The sequence below is a fragment of the Alexandromys fortis genome, unplaced genomic scaffold (genome assembly GCF_014885135.2).
Source record: "Alexandromys fortis isolate MF-2015 unplaced genomic scaffold, M_Fortis_MF-2015_v1.1 scaffold_114, whole genome shotgun sequence".
Classification (NCBI taxonomy): domain Eukaryota; kingdom Metazoa; phylum Chordata; class Mammalia; order Rodentia; family Cricetidae; genus Alexandromys; species Alexandromys fortis.
The window spans coordinates 4,908,609-4,933,318 of NW_026068046.1; the positions used below are offsets into that span (position 1 = coordinate 4,908,609).

Genomic DNA, 24,710 nt, shown 5'->3' on the forward strand with positions numbered 1-24,710 from the left:
CTTTCTTTCTTTCTTTCTTTCTTTCTTTCTTTCTTTCTTTCTTTCTTTCTTTCTTTCTTTTTCATTTTTTTTATCTTTTTTTTCCCTCACTGTAAAAGGCCACTCAGAGTGGCCTCTGAGTCACCCTGACCAGATCCAACCAGGCCATAGCACTCAACCTAGGGTCAGGGGACCCCCAGCTCATGGGTCCTGTGGTGTTCATGCCGATTTATACCCCACCTATTGGCCTTGTGGTGTCGCTGTTTCAAGGGCTTTCACAATTTCAGCTGTGGATAGCAAGCCATCCAGGTCTGTCCCCGCTCTGAGGTGGAAGACTTTTAGAGGTCCCAAAACCCTAGGCCTTAGCACTTACCCTCATTCTGCAGGTACTCTGCCATCTCCACTTTTATGGGAGCTTTCTGAGTACTGTCTGTGTGAGCTTTCTAACTATGGTCAGCACACAGGCAATTGGACCCTGCCATGGTTACTGCTGCCAACAAGATTGGTAGGATCCACCAGGCGACTTTTTTCAAATCCAGCCTTTTGTTCCCTGCCATGGTTTATGGCATGGTGTGCCTTTTTTCAATTCCAGCCTTTTGCTCCCCACTGTGGCTTGTGGCATAGTGTTGCTTTTTCAGTTCCAGCCTTTTACTTCCCACCACTGCTTGTGGCATGGTGACTTGTAGCATGGCAGCTCAGCAACAGGATGGATCACACCTCTAGGTCTCTTTTATTTTTAAACTTAAAATCCCTACAGCTCAAAAATTGTGGCTTTTTTATATAACATGTGACTGCTGCCATTTTAACTGAGGACATATGACCTTACCACCATCTTAACTGAAGTCAGGTGACTTCAACACCATCTTAACTAAGCAGCTTTTTTTCATACATGTGGCTGCTGCCCTTGTGACTGAGGTCATGTGACCTCACCACCATCTTAACTGAGGTCAAGTGACTTCACCGCCATCTTAACTGAGTGGCTTTTCCATATAACATGTGGCTGCTGCCATTTTGACTGGGGTCAGGTGACTTCACTGCCATCTTAACTGAGTGGCTTTTCCATACAATATGTGGCTGCTGCCATTTTGACTGGGGTCAGGTGACTTCACCACCATCTTGGCTGAGAGCCAGGTCAAGTGACCAAGTTCTCCCATCTTTATTGACGTATGCCCTGCCTTGTCCTCTGGTTTACTTATTTTTTTTCACTAAATTCCTCTTGTTGACTCTCTTGCATGTGTTTTGCACAGTGTCATGCCTTTGGTAGGGCCCACCAAGAGCATCCACTTTGCCCAATTCCTGTTTACTCTCTTTCTCTGTGTGATCATACATGTAACTTAAATGTACCTATGCTTAATGTTATAATTGTTTATTGCATCTCATTTCAGACTACAAAAACAATAAGTCTCATGTTTTAAATTGGTATGTACTTTTAAGTCTCTTACAAAAATACTTTATATTTAATCCAACCCTCATTTAAAATATATTAAGTTCTGCCATTAACCTTTTATTACAAGCAGTTTTTTCTTCTTTCTGTCCTTTTTATGAGTGTAAATCTTACCTGTTAAGTTGAGAGCCAATGCAGTCAAGCTCAGACCCAGCCCTTCAGGCAGATTCTATATGGTAGTTATACCTACCTATTTACTATATTTAGTAAATATAGTACCAATTTATTATATTTATTTATTATACCTAATAAACAATCCTCAACAGCTCAGAGTTCTCAAAAATATGACATTTAAATATTTAATCATTAAAAAGTTTTCATAACAAAAAGAGACAGATTGGCTCCTAAAATCACTGTACTTTTTCCAAAGAAAACAGAAGACAAATGGGCACAGAACAACATCCATCCACAGTTTACTTCAACTGCCAAGTGCTGACCACTGGGCAAAACTGCCTTTCATCTAAACTGAACATCTCCTGATGTGGAGAGAATTGCTGGAATCGACAGCCTAGCTGCTCAGGTAAGGTAAGCTTGTCTTTCTACAGATTTCTTAGGCCACAGGATCTTCTGGAGCCTCAGAGACCCTGCACTAAACACCAAAAGGCAAATACGACCTTCAGCGACCATGGAGGACCCTGAAGAGTAGCTCTGGGTGCCAACCAAGTAAATTCTCTGTCATTTTTTTAATCTGTAACTCAAGTAAAAATTTCATCTTCCTCAAAGATCTCTGATGCAGTTTGACAGCTCAGAGGTTTTGTCAGTTTAAAAGGACAACCTCATCAAACAAATTTCAGTAAAATACAAGATCTGCAGGTTATAAAGTTGTGAGGACAAATACAAGTTATCAAACTTCTCTCTCATGCTGCCTTCCATAGTCTTAAAAATACTTTTCATTGTGCAAAAATATCTGTCACAGTCATTCTGACATAAGTATGCCACTATTTATACAATGTATATGTCTAAAACTTCTGTTTTCACAAACCTAAAGAATTCTTGTGAGTCCCAGGGAGCTGAATTAAAGGATCTACCTTAAACAAATCAGATGTACCCCCCCTCGATTCCCTAGTTCTAAAATATTTTTTTTTCTTAAACTTAACTTTGTCCTCTGTTCTACCAATACCTTAAACAGGTGTAAGAGAAACCAGACATTTCCATACCACAAACACTGGACAGGAGCAAAGAGACCAGCTATGCCAGGATGTGACCAGCACCCAGCCTTCTCAGGTTCCTCCCACAGATGACACCCACAAATAAGCAGGAAGAAGTCTTAAGAATCCACTGCCCCAATTCCTTTAACCTGTGGTGCCTAACCTCCACCTTTTTATTATAAAAAGAGATAGGAATGTAATGATTGTTCTGTCTCTTTAAGAGACAAGACATGCCCACTCCATCCCCCATCGACTGAGGCAGGCTGATCTTCAGCTTCCTGCTTGAGCTCCCTCTCTTTTTCCATCTTCCTCTAGGAGAGGGAGCTTCTGCCTCTCTCCCCACTTCTCCACTTCCCCCTTCTCTGTCCCTCTCTCCTCTTCTTCTCTCTCTTCCCCCTTCTCCCCTTTTCCTTCCCCTCCATAACCACCTGAATAAATATCCAACCTCACTCTGCATGACATACCTATCCATGTCTCTGTCTCTTGCCTGCCTGCCACATGTCTCCCTGCCTGGGACCAGCCACCGTTCGGGAACCAGTAGCCATTTCTGCCTGGAACTGGCTGCTCTCAGGGCCCTTTACCTGCCGCTACATGCCTGCCTACTGCCACCAGGGATCTTGCAGCATTTTTATTTTTTTTTTTTTCATTACAGTAGGCAGCAGAAATGCTGTAGGTCCCCAAGTAGTGGTAGAGGTTATGTGGTGGCAGGCAGTGGGCCCTGAGAGCAGCCAGTCACAGGCAGAGATGGCTGCCGGTCCCCAAGTGGTGGCTGGTCCCAGGCAGGGATACACGTGGTGGGCAGGCAAGAGACAGAGACGTGAATAGGCACACCATGCAGAGTGAGGTTGAATATTTATTTAGGGGGTTATGGAGGGGAAGGAAAAGGGGAGAAGGGGGGAGAGAGGGGGAGAGAGAGAAAAAGAGAGAGGGGGGGAGAAAGTTGGCAGGCTCTCCAGGATAGGGGACAGGAAGAGAGAGTGTGGGGCAGAGGCTGCAAGCAGGAAGGGAGTGGGCATGGCTTGTCTCTTAAAGAGACAGAACATTACAATAAGGATCCATAACAGAAAGAAAATATGGAACACTTTCCCTTTGAGGCTTATACTTTTACTTTTGCACTCTATACACCTTTTTTTTTTTTTATTCAGAACTAAATCACACACGAGGAGAGAATGGATTTGAACCTTTGTTTGGAAACTATCTACAATGAGACTTCATTTACAGTGGTAAATTTATCAATTGCCAGTAAATTTCCAATGATGAAATTAATTGCACATATTTTGCAATTGTATATTTGAATTTTTATGTGTATTAATGTATTACTGACACTAAATGTAGGTCATCAAATTTGGAAAGATTATTTTTGTAAAAGATAAATACAGCAAATATCTTATATAAATTCACCCCAAAAAAGCAATATTAAGTGAATTGCCATGTGTCAAAATAGCCTTAAAATGCAATAATATAGCCCATTTGTTGCATGGATACTTCTTTACCTATATACAAAACTGACATAGAGATCTAGTGTAATGGTGTATCTGTAAATTGAATATTGGTAAGATTAATTTTACTTTTAATACTAAGTAGCTAAATAGAGTCCCTGGTAAGCAATAAATTGTATTGAGTTTCCTTGAAACAGCACAGAGGACACAAATTTTGTTTTGTTTATTGAGAAATGGTCTCATGTACCCCAGACTAACCTCAAACTCACTATGTGGCTGAGAATGGCCTTTAAATTATAAAAATCCTGCCTCAATTTTACAAGTCATGTGATAAAAATGTGCATCACCACTCCTAGTTTTATCATGATGGGGATGGAATTCAGAGCTCCTGAATGCCAAGGGAATGCTCCACAAACTGAGTTACATGTCAGCCCAGGAAATCTTATAAATTCTTATAATGATTCCCATAACGTATATAAGTTAATTAGTATCAGTAGTTAGAATACAAAGTGTTCATGGTGGTGGTGCATGCCTTTAATCCCAGCACTCGGGAGGCAGAGGCAGGCAGCTCTCTGGGAGTTCAAGGCCAGCCTGGTCTACAAGAGCTAGTTCTGGGACAGGCACTAAAGCTACAGAGAAACCCTGTCTCGAAAAACAAACAAACAAACAAAAAGGTAAAAAAGAAAACAACAACAACAACAAAGTGTTCATATACATTTGCATTCCAAATATTCACTGATTAACACTGTAGTGCATATGTGTTCCAAATGTTAAATTGGATATATTGATACTAAAAACTGATGCCTAGAAATATGGAGTCTAGGCCAGAGAATTACCGAGTTTGAGGTTATGCTGGGCTATGCAGTGAAACCTGTTTTCAAAAGAAAATACCCAAATTAGAGTGAGTTTAAAGTAAAATATCCACAAGATGTGTAACATCTTTAAAATTATAACATCTGTTTCTGACAGATATTTAAGAAAATCAATACTCTTGAGATATTGCTGGTAGAAATGTGAACATCATAAACCTTAGGAGGGAGCAAAATGACTACTGCAGTTAAAATGCACATAATCTTAAGTAATGTTATTTCTAGGAATTTAATCAATTAGGTATCGCATCCAGCAGGAAACAGTATTTGAAAGGACACTTATTTAGGAACTCTTCATATGAACAATAATTGATTAAAAGTGAATATACTTAAAAAGGTGGGATATATTATAGTACTATGATAAAAATTATGCAACTATTAAAAATACATCTTTGTTCTGGGATAATTGACAGTTACATGTTTCTGAATAAGAATAACAATATAGTAAATATGTACATAAATATGATACCATTTTGATAAGAATACTTTCTGTGAACATATACATATATGAGAATATAGAAAAATATTTTCTCTCTTTTTAATTTTTTAGTTTTGAATTGTTCTACCCATCTTACTATCATGTCCAGAAAAGAATGAGATAACCACCTAGCACTCTAGTGTCATTGAATTGATGAAGCAATTCTAAAACTGCCTAACTACTTCCCACTCTTGTCAAATGCAATTGAATTTGTGTTATTGCCTAATATATGATTCTACGGATGTTTTGCCATTTGTAGCCAAATGCATTATAATTTATCCTTGTTTATACTTGTAATGTGTTTGTGGGTAGTTGGAAAAGGGGGGAGCAGATTTGAGAAATAAAACAGAATGGGAAATTGCTAAAAACACACATACACAGTACCCCAAACTTTTACACATATAATGTTACCATATTTTAAGTTTAGTTTCAGCTATATGTATGATTTACATGTATAGATGAAATTTTAAGCTGAACTAAATTGGCCTACAACCTAAATGCTTAATTAGATTGTATTGATCTCAAAAGAGAATGTAGACTATCATCTATTTTTAAGTACTTAATAAGAATTCAAGTACTATGCCAATTCATCTACATAATTTATTTTTATTTATTTACTTTTTCATTGTTGAAACAGGCTTTTGCTAGCTTTTCCTGGCTAACATCAAAATTAGTGTATAGTCCACAGTAACCTCACATTCATAATCCTGTTGCAGCCTCCCAAGTACTTGGTTTACAGTTGTTTAGCACTACAGTAGCTGTTTTATTAAATATTCACCATGGCAAATGAAGACATGCACTTTTTCTCTCATTGAATATATTACCAAACATGCATAAAACTCTAAGACAGCAAGAAGATTTATATAGCTAGTAGAGGAAACATCTGGAATTAAAATATATCCTGGCTTGCTGGGCATAATGTGCAAGCCTTTATCCCATCATCTGAATGACAGAAGCAGAGAGGCAAGAAGACCTTTGTTAGTTCAAGACCAGTCTGGACTACATAGTAAGACCCTATCTCAAACACACACACACACACACACACACACACACACACACACACACACACACACACACGCACACACTTATGCACATTAGTATACACACATTTATGAGGTTTGTACTGAATTTTTACTTACCAAATAAATAATATAATAAGTTTTGTTTGTTGATGAGCAAGAGTTGTTTTCTTTTTTAAGATATAATATAAAAATGAAATGTAAAAGTTCAGTTGTGGAGAATTATTTGTCTTATAAAGTTAGCTAGTATACGTTGAATTTTTTTGTTCAAATGCTTAGTTCTACTTGAGAGTTTTCATAGATATATCAAATTGTTCTCAATTATAACATAGTATAAATTCAAATATAGAAGAAGAAATAGGAAAGCATCCAACATTTTCAATATAATTTCCCTCATATCACACTAAAATTACAATTTGTATAATTATAGGACCAATATTCATCACCAAAGAACCTACCCTTTCCTTTGTAGTTGAGAATTCTTAATTTCTTCTTTATGAAGTGATAGAAAACATGTGTTATGCCTGCTTTCTCACAGCCATGTCTGATAGTAACCTGCTTCACATGCGAATTTTATTATGAAAAAAACCTTTTTTCATTCTTTTGATCACTGTGTATCTGCCTCATAGTGCTTTATTCTTGCTTCCAACCAACTTTACTCTATGCAAGGCCAGATGGAATGTAAGACAATAAACAGACAGATGTCTGAAGGTAATGAGATTCTGCATTTTAGTCAATTATTTAATAAATAACAAATTCTAAGAAACTGAAATGCATTCGCATAGCTACCCAATAAGAGAACATTCAAACTCTGACTTGAGAGAAAAGAGGGACGTGGAATCAAATTAAACAAATGAAGAACTTCTTAATAAATGTATCCACATTATTTCATATTATGGCTAACAAAGGAGTGAACAAAGGAATTCCTATTTGCTACATTTCCTGGTTAACTTTATTTGTCAGCTTGACACAGCCTAACGTCATCTGAGAGGAGAAACCTCAATGTCTGTGGGAAATAGCCTTATTTGTCAATTGATGTAGGAAAAGAGCAGTCCAGTGAGTATTGCATGATTCATCAGATAAAAGGTTTTGGGTTATATAAAATGCTAGCCATACAAGCAAGTCAGCAAGTAGCATTTATCTATGGTTCTTGCCTCTAGTTTTACCCCGACTTCTTTCAGTTAAGAACTGTGAATTAGAAATACAAGCCAAATAAATAAAGCCTTTTCTCCCCCTGTTGACTTTGGTTAAAGTATTGTATCATAGCAGCAGAAAGGAAACTAGAGTGCTGTATTTCTTCTGAATTCCTAACATTTTTAGTCCCAAATTCTGTAGCTTATTAAAAGGTACTTTGGAGTAAACCAGTGCTTAGTATGTTTTGCAGTTTAGTAAATTTAATTTTTGTATAAAAAGATGTATATTACTTATTACTCTGATTGTCTAGCCTGTAAACATTGTTATTCCACTGAAAAGGGACTGAAAAGGAGTCTGATTTTCCTGAATTAACTCATTGATGAGAAATTTCTAACAGAGCTGAATGTTACAATGTAGAGAATTAAATGAAAATAGAAATCAGTAATTTGTCTATGTATACATCTGTATTCAAAATTTTATATATTAATTTCCTTTATATGTAATAATGGTTCAAAAAGGCATCAATAAGGATCGCTTATTCCTTATCTAGCTAAACACAGATTATTTTGCAATATATTTATATAATGATGATTCAAAAGTGTACTTACAAGGAGTACATCTGAATATGGTTAGAGCAGTAAGAAAGCACAGTGCAGCACACTGAGAATATTTTGTATGTTTGTTTTTTGAGACGGGGCCCTACTATACTGCCTGTACGTTCCAGAACTGAAGATATTCCCTAAGCTAGGCCCATAAGCACAACGATCATGCTACCTCAGTCTTCCTCATCTGAGGCCTACTATTAGGAGTATGTTGCCATACCCAGATTGATTGTTTTATTGACTATTGACAAAATACAAATACATAAATGGGTAAGCTTCATGCTTTCGAAAACAGAAGCTTTCCAGATTTTCATATTGAAAACATTTCTACTATGTCAAGTTCTTATAAAAGAATATTTGAAATAATGAGATCTTTTAAAGTTCATTTTTCTTATTTTTGCATGGGTGCTTATGTATCTCTGTGGGAGTGCATATGTCTGAGTGCAGGTACCTGCAGAAGCCAAAGATGTTAGATCCTATAGAACTGGAGTTACAGTTGAAACACAGGATTTGTAAAGCTCCAAGTCATCATTTTTTTAAAAAAATTAAAGTTTTCATAAAAAATAATTTAGAAAAACAATAGTAGTAGATGACATTTATTTGTAGGTCAATGTATACTGGTAATAGAACTCAGAGAAACCCCAATTTATATACAGTGTGATTGAAATTGTGTGAAAATGCTAGTATATGTCAGATATCAACAAGAAATCAAATTTTGTTCCAAATCATACAGATGTACTGTGTTATTCAGCTTTGACTACAAAAACAAAAATACCTTGTATTTAATGGCTTAAAAACACAAATTTATTTTTCACAGTTCTTAAGGTTGGAAAGTACTAGTGTCTTAGGAAAGGGACTCTTCCTGACTGCAGAAGATAGAGTTTGCTCTGAGTCCTCTTATATAATAAAGGATACTCTGCTTTCCTGAACTTACATAATTAATAATACCTATACCTTCATAATCTATCTCTTAATACATACTCATTGAAAGTTAGCAGTCCAGCATAAGAGTTCGTGACAAGTATACAGAAACATTCAGTAGTTATGACTGAATAAGGTACATTAAAAGAACATTCACTTATATACAATAATTTCTAAAATGTATTTTGGATAATCATTCAAATCGCAAAGATCATACATGCATATAATTTGCAGTTTGACAGATTATTATAAATTTATTTTTTTTTTGAAAATTTTAACATGCATGTTTTTGTGTACAACCTCAGAGATATTTTCCATGAAACAAATCTGTTTTGCTTCATTCAGTGTTTTCCAAAATTTCATTGCGTTATTAGATATTGTTCTACAGGAAATACTGAGAGTTGCTAGTTTCTTTCAGACATGCTCTGCTTTGCCTGCATGTCTCCCTATGGAGATTCTACCCATACATTTTGTGAAAGTGGGTAAGATATACAATATTATATATGCCTTGTAAAGTAAACAAAGAGAATATTTAACTGAAACACCATATGGAGCCACGGTATACAACATTTAAATATTATATGCTTAATATTTAATATCTTAGAAGAATTTTTAATTTAACATCTGTACTAGTTTTATTTATTAATTCTTATATGTATGTATGCACATTTTTTGTTTTGTTGGAACAATGTTTCACTGTGTAACTCTGACTGGCCTGGAACTTGCTATGTAGACCAGTCTGTCCTTAAACTCAGAGATCTCCTTGCCTCTGTCTTCCGAGTTTTGAGATTATTGATGTGCACCACCACTGCCCAGCATAAAAGGATACTTTTTATTTTCTATAGTTTGAAACTAAAATATTATTACATCATTAGCCCTCTGTTGACAGAGTTTTCTGTCCCACCAGGTCCTGCAGTCATTCAATCCCAAAGAATCACACAGAGGTATACATTATTTATATACTGATTTGCCCATTAGCTCAGGCTTCTTATTAACTCTTATAATTTATATTATCCCACAATTCTTGTCTGTGTTAGCCAAGGGGCTTGGTACCTTTTTTGGCAAGGAAGTCACCTCTTGCTTGTTCTGTGTCTGGCTTTCTCTGAGTCTGGGTGATGACTCCAGACTAACTCTTTCCTTTTCTCAGAATTCTCTTGTTCTCATTGCCCCACCTCTACTTCCTGCCTGGTCTCCCTGCCTATATTTCCTGCCTGGCTACTGGTCAATCAGCATTTTATTAAACAAGTACAAGAAACAAATCTTACAGGGTTAAAGCATTTCCCACAGCACCCATTTTTCTTTCTTCTTTTGAACCCCTCCTATGTTTCTTTAAAGAAAAATAGACTAGAGGCAATGTATTTGGGAAAGAGCAAGGAAGATACATCTGTGCAATTGGAAGGAGGAAAGAGAAAAATGTATACTATTTACATTGATTATATAGATAGATAACCTGCACAGCCTGCTCAGGCCTTATTATGTTACTAGTTGATGTATGATTTCATGTCTGAGCACTTAGATCTGGATAGCCAATTGGAAAGTTCTTCTATTCGGGAGACCATGTGTGATTTCCTCCTTGTCTTGTCTGTTGGTGGTGGACTCTAGTTCTTGTTTAGACTGTATTGTTGTAGAGACTAAATGGTGTGTATCTCTAGATGGTTGTGAGACTCATTCTCACCGCAGACAACCTGTTATTACAGCTTGTATAATCTTTCTGTTGCTTTTTTTCTCTATGTTGCCTGAACCTTAGGTTCAAAAGTGGTGTTGCTCAAGCTTTAGCAGAAATACTGCACCAAAGGATTACTTATTCTCTTTCTTTTTGTAAGTTCTTATTTTCTCTGCGTGGAAAAGAGAAGTTTTCATGTTGAGAAGTGCTACACTTACCCGATGTGGGATTTCCCTCTGTGAACTGTGATTACCATTAATGAATAAAGAAAACTCCTTTGGACCTATAGCAAGGCAGAACTTAGGTAGGCAGAGAAAGCTAGGCTGGGAGAAAGAAGGGTGGAGTGAGGAGAAGCCATGGAGCCGCCACCAAAGCCATACATGCCAAAACTTTGCCAGTAAGCCACTGCCACATGGTGATACACAGATTAATAGAAATGGGTTAAATTAAGATGTAAGAGTTAGCCAATAATGAGCTAAAGCTAACTGGCCAATCAGTGATTTAATTAATGCAGTTTCTGTGTGATTATTTTGTGTCTAAGCTAACCAGGCAGCCAGAAGCCAACAAGCCACCTCTCCAATTGATTATACTTACCTGTGAATATAAGGATAAATATTTAAAATGCAGTTAAAAGTTACCCTGTTTTAGTAAGTTCCCATAATCGATCCTCTTCAAAGATCTATAAACTCACTAGCCCTTGGTAGTTGAATAAGTTTCTAGTGCCATGTGTAAGTTTCATTGCTATTCTAGGCCTCAAGACAAATCACAGAGTACTATATTGAAAAGACAGATAGTGGCAGCACTGTTGCAATCATTATTTTAAAAGAGTTGCTTTAGGTTTTTCTTTATTGGAGATAATCTTGGTAAGATTGTAGCTGGCTCAGCTGGGCTGTCTATATTAGGCAGAGTCACTTGATATACTAGGCTAGCTCAGAGGGATTGGGTACAGTACCTGCAGAGGAACATCAGAGAGTCTCACAGGGCTAGACCCTGGCATAAGTTGTGCAAGCATCTTTTAGCTGTGATGGTAGATATAAAATGAGAATAGGTGAGTATTATAAATAGGTGACAGTTGGCTTCCTGACATTAGGTTGAAGGTTGTGATGGGGCAAAGAGAGATAATCCAGACTAGGCTGTGGGACTTGATGAGGGACCTGTGTTAGATCTTGGGTACTAGGAAGCAGGCATTAACTAGAGATTCAAGATAACCAACCCACCTAGATCCTGATACAAAATGTTTAGGACCTGGCTTACAAAAAGTATTTTAATGATGATATGGGACATTTTATTATGTGAATGATAAGGGGATGATAGGTGAAATACACCTCTATCACTATAGATGACTTTCAGCTATTAGACTGTTATAAGCAATGATCTGGAGTATATTACTATAGCATATGGCACCCACTCTTTAAGCATACATGTAAAAATCAATTAGAAAAGATTCATTTGACTAATTGTTCTACATAAACTTTCTGAGTAGAAGTGATCAATTTTTAAAAAGAGACACAAACTGTGGAGTAAATTTCCACAACTCCGTTTTTAAATGTCATGACAGACCTAGAAACAATTAAGTGAATATAACTAATTAAAACCAAATTACTAAATCAATAGTGTAATTTAGGCTAAACTAAATTTCACTCTAACAGACATGAAATAGTAAGATTTGACAAGCTAGATACTAGATCTCAATTAAACTACATAATTCCACTGGCCAGGAATTTTTCAGAAAAAAAATCTTTATTCTAATTTGAGTTTAATGAAGAGGTCTATTATGCTTCCCCAAAATATAAAATTTTCCAGCATCAATTGAGATTAACAAAATTCTTCACAATCTATAGATTAAGAGTAAATTAGTCTTATGATACTGCCCATATGATGAGATGATCTTAAATTAATTTTAAATTAATATATATGTATATTTCTTTCCTTTTGTGTTTATTGTGGTATACTAGTTTCAGGCAAATTTTTTTTTCTAGAGGAAGACTGCACTGCTGGTGGGGTTGTGAGATTTGTGCAGGTGAAATTCTCTAGGATACTTAAGCAATAGCATAAGATTTTGAAAACCTATAGGCATACAAAAGAATAAATATGAAGCATAGGTAAGTCACCAGTAGAATATATTAGGTGAAAATATTGTGGGAAGAAACATTTGTTTAAGCCAAGATGAAAATTTAAACCATAGCTGTACTAATAATTGGTGGGCTTTAGGATACTAATTGATTTATTGGTCCTTTAGTTGTATGAGTACAGATTCTGGGAGATTATGTAATAACATAATAAAATTTGGGCAATGATAGTTATCTCCTGATTACCGTTTAATAAGAAACATTAACTTTGAAAGATTGGAAAGATAACCCATTGGTTGTGAACAGGTACTGCTCTGGTAGAAGACGTGCATGTCAAACAGCACATGACTACCTATAATCCCAGATCGAGAGGATATTATGTCTTTTTTGGCCTCCATGGATACCTGTATCCATGTACATACCCATACACAAACACACATAAAAACATATAATTAAAAATAAAAATGAATATATAAGTCTAAAAGGAAAGAAATATGAGTTTTTAAAATGTATTTACTCAAATTTCATACATTCATTTAATTAATTCTGACCGCACTCATCACCCCTCTCTCTAAATCCTACCCACACTTCTTCCCTTCACAAAAACCTCCGCATAGTCTCATGACTTTGGGGATTTTCTGTTTGTTTGGTTTGATTTGGTTTAGTTTTTAAGTTTTAGTTTTGTTTTCTTTTTTGTTTTTTGTTTGTTTGTTTGTTTTTGCTTTGGGACCCTAGGTTTGACCAGGGCTCCTTGAGTGGGTATAGGTGGTGAGAATGCATCCTGTATAACATGAAGAGCTGTCCTGTGACTACCCCACTGAATATAATGACTTCCTGTCTTCCAGCAGGCTTCTGGAAGCCTCTTCTTATCAGCTCCTCTTGATATATGGCTCCACAAGTCCTCTTTCATCTATTACTCTGTGAGTGTTTTTCTGGCTTTGTCTTGTATTAATCTTATGTAGGCAAATGATTTTTTCTAATTTTATACTATTCCTTGCTGTATCATACTCACGAGATAGTGTTTCATGGACGAGCCCTCTTTCTTGTCAGTTGTCTCCTGCCTTTTTAAATACCTCCTTCCATAAGAAAGATGGGAGAGCACTCTAAGATAAAAGTAGTGTGATTTATTCAGGAACATACTGATGCTGGTAATACAATAATGTTGATAACTATGCCTTCCATATATAGCCATATTGAAAAGCATCCTTTCAACAAATAGCCAAAGACAAGAAGTTAATTTTGACCTGCTATACAAGTGACATCTGTGAATGAATGGAATAGGAAACTCTAAGTGCTTTCATAGAAATAAAAAGAAAGGACAAAATCTAGAGTATGCAACAAAATTTTGTTATCTATACTTTTCTCATACAACGTATCCGGACTGTTGATTACCTTCTCTCAACTCCTTCCAATTCTCCCCTACCTCCACTCTGTCCCAGATCCACTCCCTCCTGCAACCTTACCACAGAAAAGTACAGGCCTTCCAGGGACATCAACTGAACACAGCACAAAAATACAGTAAGAGTAGGCACAAATCCTTACTTCAAAACTGAGCAAGGCAATCCAGTAGGAGAGAAAGTGTTCCAAAAACAGGCAAAAGAGTAAGAGATACCCCTCCATTCCCACTGTGAGGAGCCACCCCCAAACACAATGCCAACAGAATTAACATTTGCAGAGGACTTAGAGAAGACTCATGCAGGCTCCCCATTTGCTGTTTCATTCTCTGTGAGCCCAGAGGGAATATGTTTAGTGGATTTTTCAGCTTGTGCTCCCTGGAGTTCTAGACCCCAGGTGCCCTCCAGTTCGAATAGCTGATACCAGTACTCTCTCCCATCCCTCCCCAAACCTGATTCCTCTTTGTCCTGTCCCCACCTGCCCCAAATCCAACCACAAAATCTATTCTATTTCCCCTTCCCAGGGAGATCCATGCACTCCCCTTTAGAGTTCTCCTTGTTTCTTGTCTGTTCTGGATCTGTGGATCGTAGCATAACTGTCATTTACTTAACAGCTAATATCCACTTATAAGTAAGTTTATACCATGTTTGTCTTTGTGGTCCTGGTGACACCATTCAGGATGATTATTTTCTAGTTTTATTCGTTTCTCTGCAAATTTCATGATATGATTTTTTAATAGCTGAGTAATACTTCACTGTGTGAATGTACCACGTTTTCCTTATCCATTCTTCAGTTGAGGAACATGTAGGTGATTTCCAGTTTCTGTATTTGAGATAAAGCTGCTATGAACATAGTTGATCCTTGTGGTAGGATTCAGTATCCTTTCAGTATATGTTCAGGAGTGGTATATTTGGGTGTTGAGGTAGATCTATTACCAATTTTCTGAGAAACCACCTTATTAATTTCCAAAGTGGCTGTACAAATTTGTACTCCTACCAGCATTGGAGGAGTGTTTCCCTTATTCCATATCCTCTCCAGTGTGAACTGTCACTTGTGTTTTTAAATTAGCCACCAAAAAAGTATAAGATGGAATCCCAAAGTAATTTCAAATAAAAATTTCCTGGAAGTTAAGATTGTTTAACATTTCTTTTTTTTATTTTTTTGTGTTTAACATTTCTTTACCTATTTATTGGACATTTGAATTTTGCCTATCGAGAATTTTTTGTTTTAGATCTGTATTCCGTTTTTAAAAATTGAATGACTTTTGATACCTAGTTTCTGGAATTCTTTATACATTTTGGATATTAGACCTTTATTGGCTATTGAATTGGTAAAAATCTTTTCCCATTCTGTAGACTGATCGTTTGTCCTATTGATGATGTCTCTTATCTTACAGAAGTTTTCAGTTTCAGGAGGTCACATTTATTAATTGCTGATCTTAGTGTCTGCACTTCGGTTCAAGAAGTTGTCATCAGTGCTGCAAGAAGTTGTCATCAGTGAATGCAAGGCTATTCCCTCACTTTTTTTTTCTATCAGGCACTCCTTTTTTCATTGTGTTTTTCTGGCTTTATCAAAATCATGTGTCCATAGGATTTATGTCTAGGTTTCTGATTTAATACATTGATCAGCCTGTCTGTGTGTTTTTGTCAGTACCATGTAGTTTTTATTACTTTATCTCTGTAGTACATCTTGAAATGAGTAATTATGGTAATTCCAGAAGTTCTTTTATTATTCAGGATTATTTTAGCTATCCTGGACTTTTGTTTTTATGTGAATATAAGTATTGTCCTTTCAATGTTTGTAAAGGTCGTGTTGGTCTTTTGCAGTTATTGCTTTGAATCTCTAGATTGCTTTTGTAGTGATGAGGCGCTGGCAGGCCTGCTTTTCATCCTGCCCAGCTCCTGCACAGCTAGCTTAGCCCCAGAATAATTACACGGAAACTGTATTCTTTTAAAAACTCCCTGGCCCGTTATTTCTAGCCTCTTATTGGCCAACTCTCACATCTTGATTAACCCATTTCTAATAATCTGTGTAGCACCAGGAGGTAGTGGCTTACCAGGAAAGATTCAGCATGTCTGACCTGGCAGCTGGCTCCATGGCGGCTGACCCAGAGAGGAGAGGCATGCCTATTGCCTCACTTCCCTCTTCCTCCCAGCATTCTGCTCTGTCTACTCCACCCACCTAAAGGCTGGCCTTTCAAATGGCTAAGGCAGTTTATTAACCAATGAAATCAACACAAAACAGAAGACCCTCCCACATCAGCTTTTGGTAGGTTAGATATTTATTTTTATTATATTGATCCTACTGATCCATGAGCATTTTCTGATATCTTCTTCAATTTTGTTCTTCGAAAACTTGAAGTTTTTGTCATACAAGTCGTTCACTTGCTTGACTCGAGTTACCCAAGTTATTTTATATTGTTTGTGGCTATTTTGAAGGGTGTTGTTTCTCCAAGTTTTTCTCAGATAGCTTGTCATTTGTATATAGGAAGGCTACTGATTTATTTAGTTGATCTTGTATGCAGCTTCTTTGCTGAAGGTGTCTATCAGTGATTTTTTGAGTCAAATTATGTACATTATCATAGCATAGGCAAATATTGATACTTTAACTTCTTTCTTTCCAATTTATATCCCCCTAATGTATTTCAATTGTCTTACTGCTCTATGTAGAACTTCAAGTCGTATATTGAATAGATATGGAAAGAACAACAGCCTTGTAATGGTCCTGATTTCAATGGAACTGCTATGTGTTTCTCTCCTTTAATTTGATACTGGCTATAGACTTGCTGTCTATTGATTTAATTGTGTTTAGGTATATTCCTTGTAAATCTACCTATTCTTTGTAGCAATTTTATGATGAATGGGTGCTGGATTTTATTAATGGATTCTTCACCAACTAATAAAACGGCCATTTTTTTTCCTTTCAATTTCTTAATATGGTGTATTACATTGACTGATTTTCACATGTAAATCCACTTCTGCAATTCTGCAAAGAAGCCTATTTGGTCACAGTGGATGGTCTTTTTGATGTCTTCTTAGATTCTGTTTGTAGTTTATTTAGTATTTTTACATTTATGTTCATGATAAAAATTGGTCTGTAATTCTCTTTCCTTGTTGCATGCATCTTTGTGTGGTTGGTTTATCAGGGTGACTGTGACCTTATAAAATGAATTTTGCAGTGTCACTTCTGGTTCTGTTTTGTGGGATTGTTTGAGGATTAGTGGTATCAGCTCTTCTTTGAATGTCTGGTTGTAGAATGTTGTTTTAACTATGTAACAATGTGTTACATTTCTTTATGCTGTATTTGTTTAATTATGTAAAAATGTGTTGCATTTTTTTTTACCTTGACTATTTCACCTTATTGGTCTAATAAAGAGCTGAACAACTAATAGCTAAACAGAAGAGGGATAGGTGGGGCTGGAAGACAAAGAAAATAAATAGGAGAAGAAATCTTGGCCTGGAAGAAGAATAAAAGAAGAAGAGAAGGAGAAGAGAATAAGGGGCATGTCCAGGGCAAGAAGCCAGGCAGCTGCAAGACAACAGACCCTAGAAGCCCTGAAAGATAAACAGAAGGAAAGAAAAGTAAAAAGCCCCAAGGCAACATGTAGATAAAGAGAAACAGGTTAATTTAAGTTAAAAAGAGTTAGCCAGAAACAAACCTAAGCTAGGCTGAACATTCAAAATGAAATAACAAATTTCAGTGTCATGTTTTGAGAGCTTGTCTGTGCCCCACAAAGAAACAGCCAGCTACAGATATGTGTTAGGTCAATTTTGGTTATAATAGCTGTTACCTCCAGTATTTATATGTTTAGTTTTTGGCTTGATGACCTGTTTGTTGTTGAGAGTGGAGTAGTGATATCACCCACTGCTGATGTGTGAGGGTCAATGTGTTATTTACATTTTAGTAATGTTGGTTTTATAAACCCGGTTGCCCTTGAGTTTGAGACATAGATGTTGAGAGCTGAAACATTTTCTTGGTGGATTTTTCCTTTGATGAGTATGAATTGTACTTCCTCATCTCTTTTGATGAATTTTGGCTTCACATCTATTTTTTAAATCTTAGAATGGCCAAAACAGATTGCTTCTTAGATCCATTTGCTTGGAAATTTTTTTTTCCAACACTTTACTCTGAAGTAATGGCTATCTTTCCTCTTAAGATGTGTTTCTTATATGCAGCAGAAGATGGATCCTGTTTGCATATCCATTCTGTTATCCATTTTATTGGGGGAATTGAGTTCATTGATATTGAGAGATATCAATGATCAATTGTTGTTAATTTCTACTATTGGTGGTGTTGATGGCTATGGCTGTGGTGGTGGTGGTGGTGGTTGTGTGTGTGTGTGTGTGTGTATGTGCATGTGCTTACCTTCTTTTGGTTTTACTAGTGTGAGACTATTTTTTGGGTGTTTTTATGGGTGTAGTAGATATTCTTGAGTTGAGATTTTCCTTCTAGTACCTTCTGTATGGCTTGATTTGTAAATATTGTTTAAATTTGACTTTATCATGAAATATATTCTTTTCTCAATATAGGGTATTTGAAAGTTTTCTGGGTATAGTAATATGGACTGGCATCTTTGATCTCTTCTGTCCTAGGTCCTTGTGGGTTTTAGAGTCTCCATTAAGAAGTCAGATGTAATTCTAAAAGGACTGTCTTTTTATGTCACTTGCAACTTTTAATATTCTCTCTTTCTGTATGTTTAGTGTTTTGATTATGTGACAAGTGGACTTTCTTTTCTACTATGTCTTAGTTAGGGTTTTTATTGCTGTGACAAAACAGCATGACCAAAAGGCAAGTTGGGGAGAAAAGGGTTTATTTGTCTTGTACTTCAGCATTGCTATTGATCACTGAAGGAAGACAAAAGAGGAACTCAAACAAGGCAGCCTTCTGAAGGCTAGAGCTGATGCCGAAGCCTTGGAGGGAAGCTGCTTATTGGCTTGTTTCCCATGACTTTCTCAGTCCACCTTCTTATATAACCCAGGACCAGCAACCCAGGCATGGTACCACCCACAATGGGCTGGGACCTCCCCCATTGATCACTAAAATGAGAAAATACCTTATAGTTGGATCTCAATGAGACATTTCTTCAGCTGAGGATCCTTCTTCTGATGATTCTAAGTTGTGTCAAGTTAACATACAAAACCACCCAGTACATTCTTCAATTGATTTGGTATTCTGTATGATTCTTGTACCTTCATGATCATCTCTTTCTTTAGGTTAGGAAAATTTTCTCCTATGGTTATTTTTGACAATAATGTATGTGTCTTTGAGCTAGGATTCTTCTTCCTCTATTCTTATTATTCTTAGGTTTGCTTTTTTTCAAACCTAAGTTTCTAAAAAGCTACAAAATGTCTACGACTTTATCAAGTGGGCCTCAAAATGTGCCACTTTGAAAAGACATGAAAATATCTGCTGGATCTGACATAAAAGTAGCATTTTTAGAGTGATGAAATAATTGTATTAACTGTCATGGATGTTAAAGTTATCATACATATATACTACAAAAGCTAAAAAACAGTATTTTTACAAGGAATTTTATTTAAAAAAACTCTGTGTAAATGAACCCCATAATTTTCATATAACTATAATACTAAGATAAATTCACTTTAAAGCCAACACTTAGAAAGAGCATTTTTAAACAAAATGATACTAGTAACTAAACATAAACATTATTTATTTCTTTAAGGGCTTTATTAATTTCTGCTTTAAGAACCTTTATTATCTTCATAAATTTGGTTTTAAGGAATTTTCCCTGTGCTTCAGCAGTGTTGAAATATTGAGGGCTTGCTCTAGTAGGACAGATAATATCTGGTGGTGACAAATTGTCTTGGCTGATGTTTGGTTTCCAGGAATCTGGGTTTGGGGTGATTATAGGTCTAGGTGCTTATTCCTGAGTTTGTCTTTGTTGAATGAGTATTTTGCTCCTTGGTTTTTGCTTCCTCCATGGTCTCCTGGCTAGTGTGGTCCATGGTTGAATAAGGAATCTCCACTTCAGTTGTTGCTTGGTCTAATAGTAGTCAGTGTGACCTCTAGTTGAGCAGGAGGTTCTGTAAAGTTGGGGTTTGGGACATGGCAATAAGGACACATAGGGACATTGAGAAAGAGGGGAGGGGGTGTACTGGTGGGTGGCTTGCCTGGACATCTGGAGGCTGCTTAGGATTCTGGTCAAGCAAAGAAGAGTCTTCTCCCAATTTGGGGGCTGGGACATGTTGATGAGAAGGGTAGTAGAGATTCCAGATAATGTGTGGGGTGGGCACTGAGAGTGACAGGGAGGTCTATGGGTTGGAAGACTACATGGAATTCTGGAGAAGGGATTGGCTTCTTGTCAAGCAGGGACTCTCTGCCTGAGTTAGCACTGGGACACAGTGATGATGATGGGAAGGTAGATTTAAGATAGTGTTGGGGATACATTGAGAGAATGGGGGAGGTCAGAGTGTAAGCAACCTATCTGGAGTTGTCATAGCCAGCATGTCCTCTGGTGAAGTAGGTGGTCCCCCCCAAAAAAAATTTAAAGAACTAAAATAGTCTTCCATCTGAAAATAAAAGTAAAACCTAAACTAAATTTTTCTTCATATAGAAAGAAAAGAAAAAATAACTAGCACTTGCATAATAGTGAAAGAAATGTGGTGACAAGTTGTTTGATAAAGCAAGAAAAATAAGATGAAATGTTAGAAAAACTGCTGGAATTTTTTCTCATTATTTTCATATTGCATAGTTTTAAGTTCAAGGAGTCAACAGCTGTTTCTAATTCATTTTCTTGACCCAGAATGAACATAGTGAAGTAATTTCTGTAGATATTGCTTGCAGAATTTGGAATTTAGGCTAATGAAGGAATTCTCTACCTCCCTGTCATGATGGATTCGTAATCCTCTAGAAACTTCAATGGGCGCAACCTCTTTCATTAGTTGCCGTGGTCATGGTGTTTTATTGTTTCAAAAGAAAATTAACTAATACAATAACTATATGAAAATACACCAACAGTAGAATACTTTGAAAATAGTGGAGTAGTTTTCATTAAGAGCATTCTCAATATAACTATCAGCAAATTTTAAACAGAAACTTTAGAGAACAAACAGATGTATTTTATATTTTTAATGTTTTTAAAGAAAAATTAGTAACCAAAATTTTGTGGATGGAACAGTGTCCTTCAAAAGGAAGGAAGAAAGGTTTAGGCTAAAATTATAGAATCCTAGAGGAGAGGAAATACATAAATCACTAATAAAAGTAAAAAAAAATGGGCCTATCTTTATAACTTATGTTTTTAATTTCATTATTTATTAATTTTCATTCATTTTGTGTTTCTCTTTTTATTTTTGGAGGATTGCATGCCACATTGTAAGTGTGGAGGTCAGAGTTCAAGTTCAAGTGTTTTGATAGATCTTGCCTTCAGTTTTCTTGAGGCACCGTTTTTGTTGATATTTCTGCTACTCTGCCGTATATTTCAGGCTAAGTGGCCTAAGAGCTTCTGGATGTTCTCTTGTCTCTGTTTACTACCTTAATTCAGTCTTGCAAAGTTAACCCCTTTTCTACCTAAGCTATCTTTCCGGCCCTAACTGTGTGTTTGTTGGGGTGGGGGGGTGTTGATTGTTTATTTTGTGGAGAAAAATCTATAGAAATTACAAATCTTTATTAATGAATGCACATTATAGTGTAACGTAGGATAGAAATTGCCTAAATGGGCATACAAATAGCAATATAAATTTATAAACAATATGTAAGCATCATGAGAGACATAGACAAATGTATATAGAATATACAGAGAAAAAAGAAGAAAGAACCAAATCATCCCACTACAGAAAATCTACTTTGGAAAATCAGAAATATAAGAAGGAGTAATATATTTGCACTACACAAAAAATAAACAATAAAATGGAAATTTTGAATCTCTATTAATATGTACTTTAAAATTAATAGATTTGAATCGTTAATATAAAGGTATATATTAGCAGAATGGATGAAATATAATCCAACTGCATACTTTATAAGGGATTTACTTTACCAATAAAGATATACAAACATAAAGGATGAAAATTGAAGCTGAAAATAGTACACATAAGAAAGTTGAGGAAGATATGTCAACATCTGATGAATGTAAATTTTTTTTCTAACACGAATATAGAAACTTTATTAGTTCTCTTTAAACAATTGCTGGAACCGGAATCAAAGGTAAATAGAAGGCACAGTTTTGCTTGGTTTTGTTATCAGATTTTGGCAAGTTTATTTTCTTGTGGAGATATTTTTGTCCCCTTTTTCTTATTCTTTTTTTTTTAACAAATACAAATAAAGCATGAAAAGCTTTACCATAAAACAACAACAACAACAAAACCCCCACAAAACCTAACCATTCAAAACAAAAGTCCTTAGCTATGTTCTAAACCTTGACAAGGTACATAAATTTAAAATCCAATTGTATAAATGGAAGTTTAGAACTATTTGCTAATCACATGTCAAAAGAACAAAGTTCTGGAAACACCTTTTATTCAGTTATCCACACTAGCATGGACTCAACAGCAGTTGTCAAAAGACAATTTTGCCACACCAGAAGGGAGTCCTGACATGTGACAAATAATATGGATTTTCTTTTTATTTCTTCTGAAATGTTTATCAAATCCTGTGTCTCCCAGTAAATGAAACATCCATTGTTAGTGAGAAATGAGATATACTCCTTTGGGGAATGACTCCAAAAACTCCAGTCTGTATTGTGAGGAGGGAGGTCAGTCTTCCCTCTTCTTTCAATATCTGTTTCTTCTAAAATATCATTCAAGAAAACAGGAAGTGAAGGGCTAATAGGTCAGGGCAGTAAAGGAGTGGGATAGTGGGGCAAATAGCATGAACACAAATGAAATTAAAATTGTTCAAACTCAAGCATTTTATAGTAGACTACTTTGAGACAACAAAGCCTGCTTGAAGGGATACAATATGCTGCAGGAGACGGGACTGTGTGCTCTGTGGAGATCAAGACCAAGTAGTTCACTGCCTTGGAATTGCAATCCTCCTGCCCATGACAAAACTTGGTTTCTGCACCATACCTCTGTGGTGAGGGCCTCTCATTTAGCTGCTCAATTAGGTCTGCTTTGAGCCTCTGGGTCCATGAAGGTGATTCCTGAGATGGTCTTTCCTGGCAGTAGGAGTCTTCTCTTCCACATCTCAGAACATGATGGCCTACTGTTAAGGACCTGAACAGGCTCAGAATTATCAAACAGAACAAAACTGAAGTTGGGTAATTTCTCACCATTGCTAATGTGCAGTTCCATCAGTTCCAAGTTGGCAACCTCATGTGGCAGGTTCCTGATGAAGAGCTAGTGACTGTCACAGTGAGATTCCACTTCACCTGTTTCACTAGTCTTACAGATTGGCAGAGTCCCCCAATAAGGAGGAATATTAATCCATTCCTCTTAACCTTTCTGAACTCTCTGAGGCTTTTGTGGTGGAAATTGAGATTCAGGTTTAGATTCTGTATGGGCTGTGAAGGTGGTACTTTGACCGCATGAGATGATGTCTCCATCCCTCTGAAAGGAAGAGTCCTATTGTCATGGTTGTTCAAGAAAATGTCTACAAGTTCTCCTATATTGGGGTGAAATCCGCCAGGACTAGGAATATGCTTTTCTGCACATCCTCAGAAGCAACTTCCCCTACTGCAGGCTCAGGATGTTGGACACAGTTTCCTAGTCCAGCTCCATCTCTTGTTATGGCTCTAGTTCCACAAAAGGGTTTTCCAAATGCTCCACTAAATCATTGCTGACAGTCTGATCATAGAAAGTTCCCAAATCATCAGGCATGACCTCGGGTGTGTGCTGTCTTTTTTAAGGTTCTTCTATTTCTTCTTCAGGTTCCTCCTTAGCCTCGGTGACAAAGCACCCAAGACCTCACCTTGGTATCTGAAGATGTCATTGTGAACATAGAATTTGCTGGCAACAGCGCCCTCAGGACCAAGGACAAAGGCCTGCATAAACCTCTGCAGAACCTGATTGTTGTGGGACTATCACTCAGGCCACCATCCCATCTTTCAGAGTCATGTGAGTGTTCCCATAGTGAACCTTTGTTTGGCAGTTGGTGTAATTGTGTAACATCACTTTTTGTGGAGTTACATCTTTCCTCAGACTGTGTCTGCTGGGTTCCCTTTGGTATCCAGGCCCCTGTGAGCACAGAAAGAGTTCTTTCCATAAAATTTATGCAGCATGCCCTGGACCTGGTTCAGCAGGGTGGAGTACTGTCTCACAAACTCACACCAAAGCAGCAGAAGACTGTGCTTCTCCATAACCATCCCTTTGCTTGAATCAACCTTGCTCAGCCCTCATCAGAGCAGCTTCTTCCTGAAGTAGATGGGAACAAATACAGAGTCCCACTACTGAGAGACGTTGGAACATTCAGTTCTGAATGGCCTGTCTCCACTGAATCACTCCCCTAGGGATCAGGAAAGCCTGGAGGGTTGAGCAGCAGGTTGGGGCTAGTGCTCAGGAGGAAGTGGTGGCATCTCTCATGGGAATGTAACTTTATGTGGAGAACTGGTATAAGAACAAAAGCCCATATGTTGAAAAAGGATCAGTTCATCA

The 24,710-nt window shown here is 36.8% G+C and overlaps 1 pseudogene; it reads right to left on the reverse strand.

Moving 5' to 3' along the window:
• Positions 1–23,127: 23,127 nt before the first annotated feature.
• Positions 23,128–24,421, reverse strand: LOC126486584 (ras GTPase-activating protein-binding protein 1-like; annotated as a pseudogene).
• Positions 24,422–24,710: the final 289 nt, after the last annotated feature.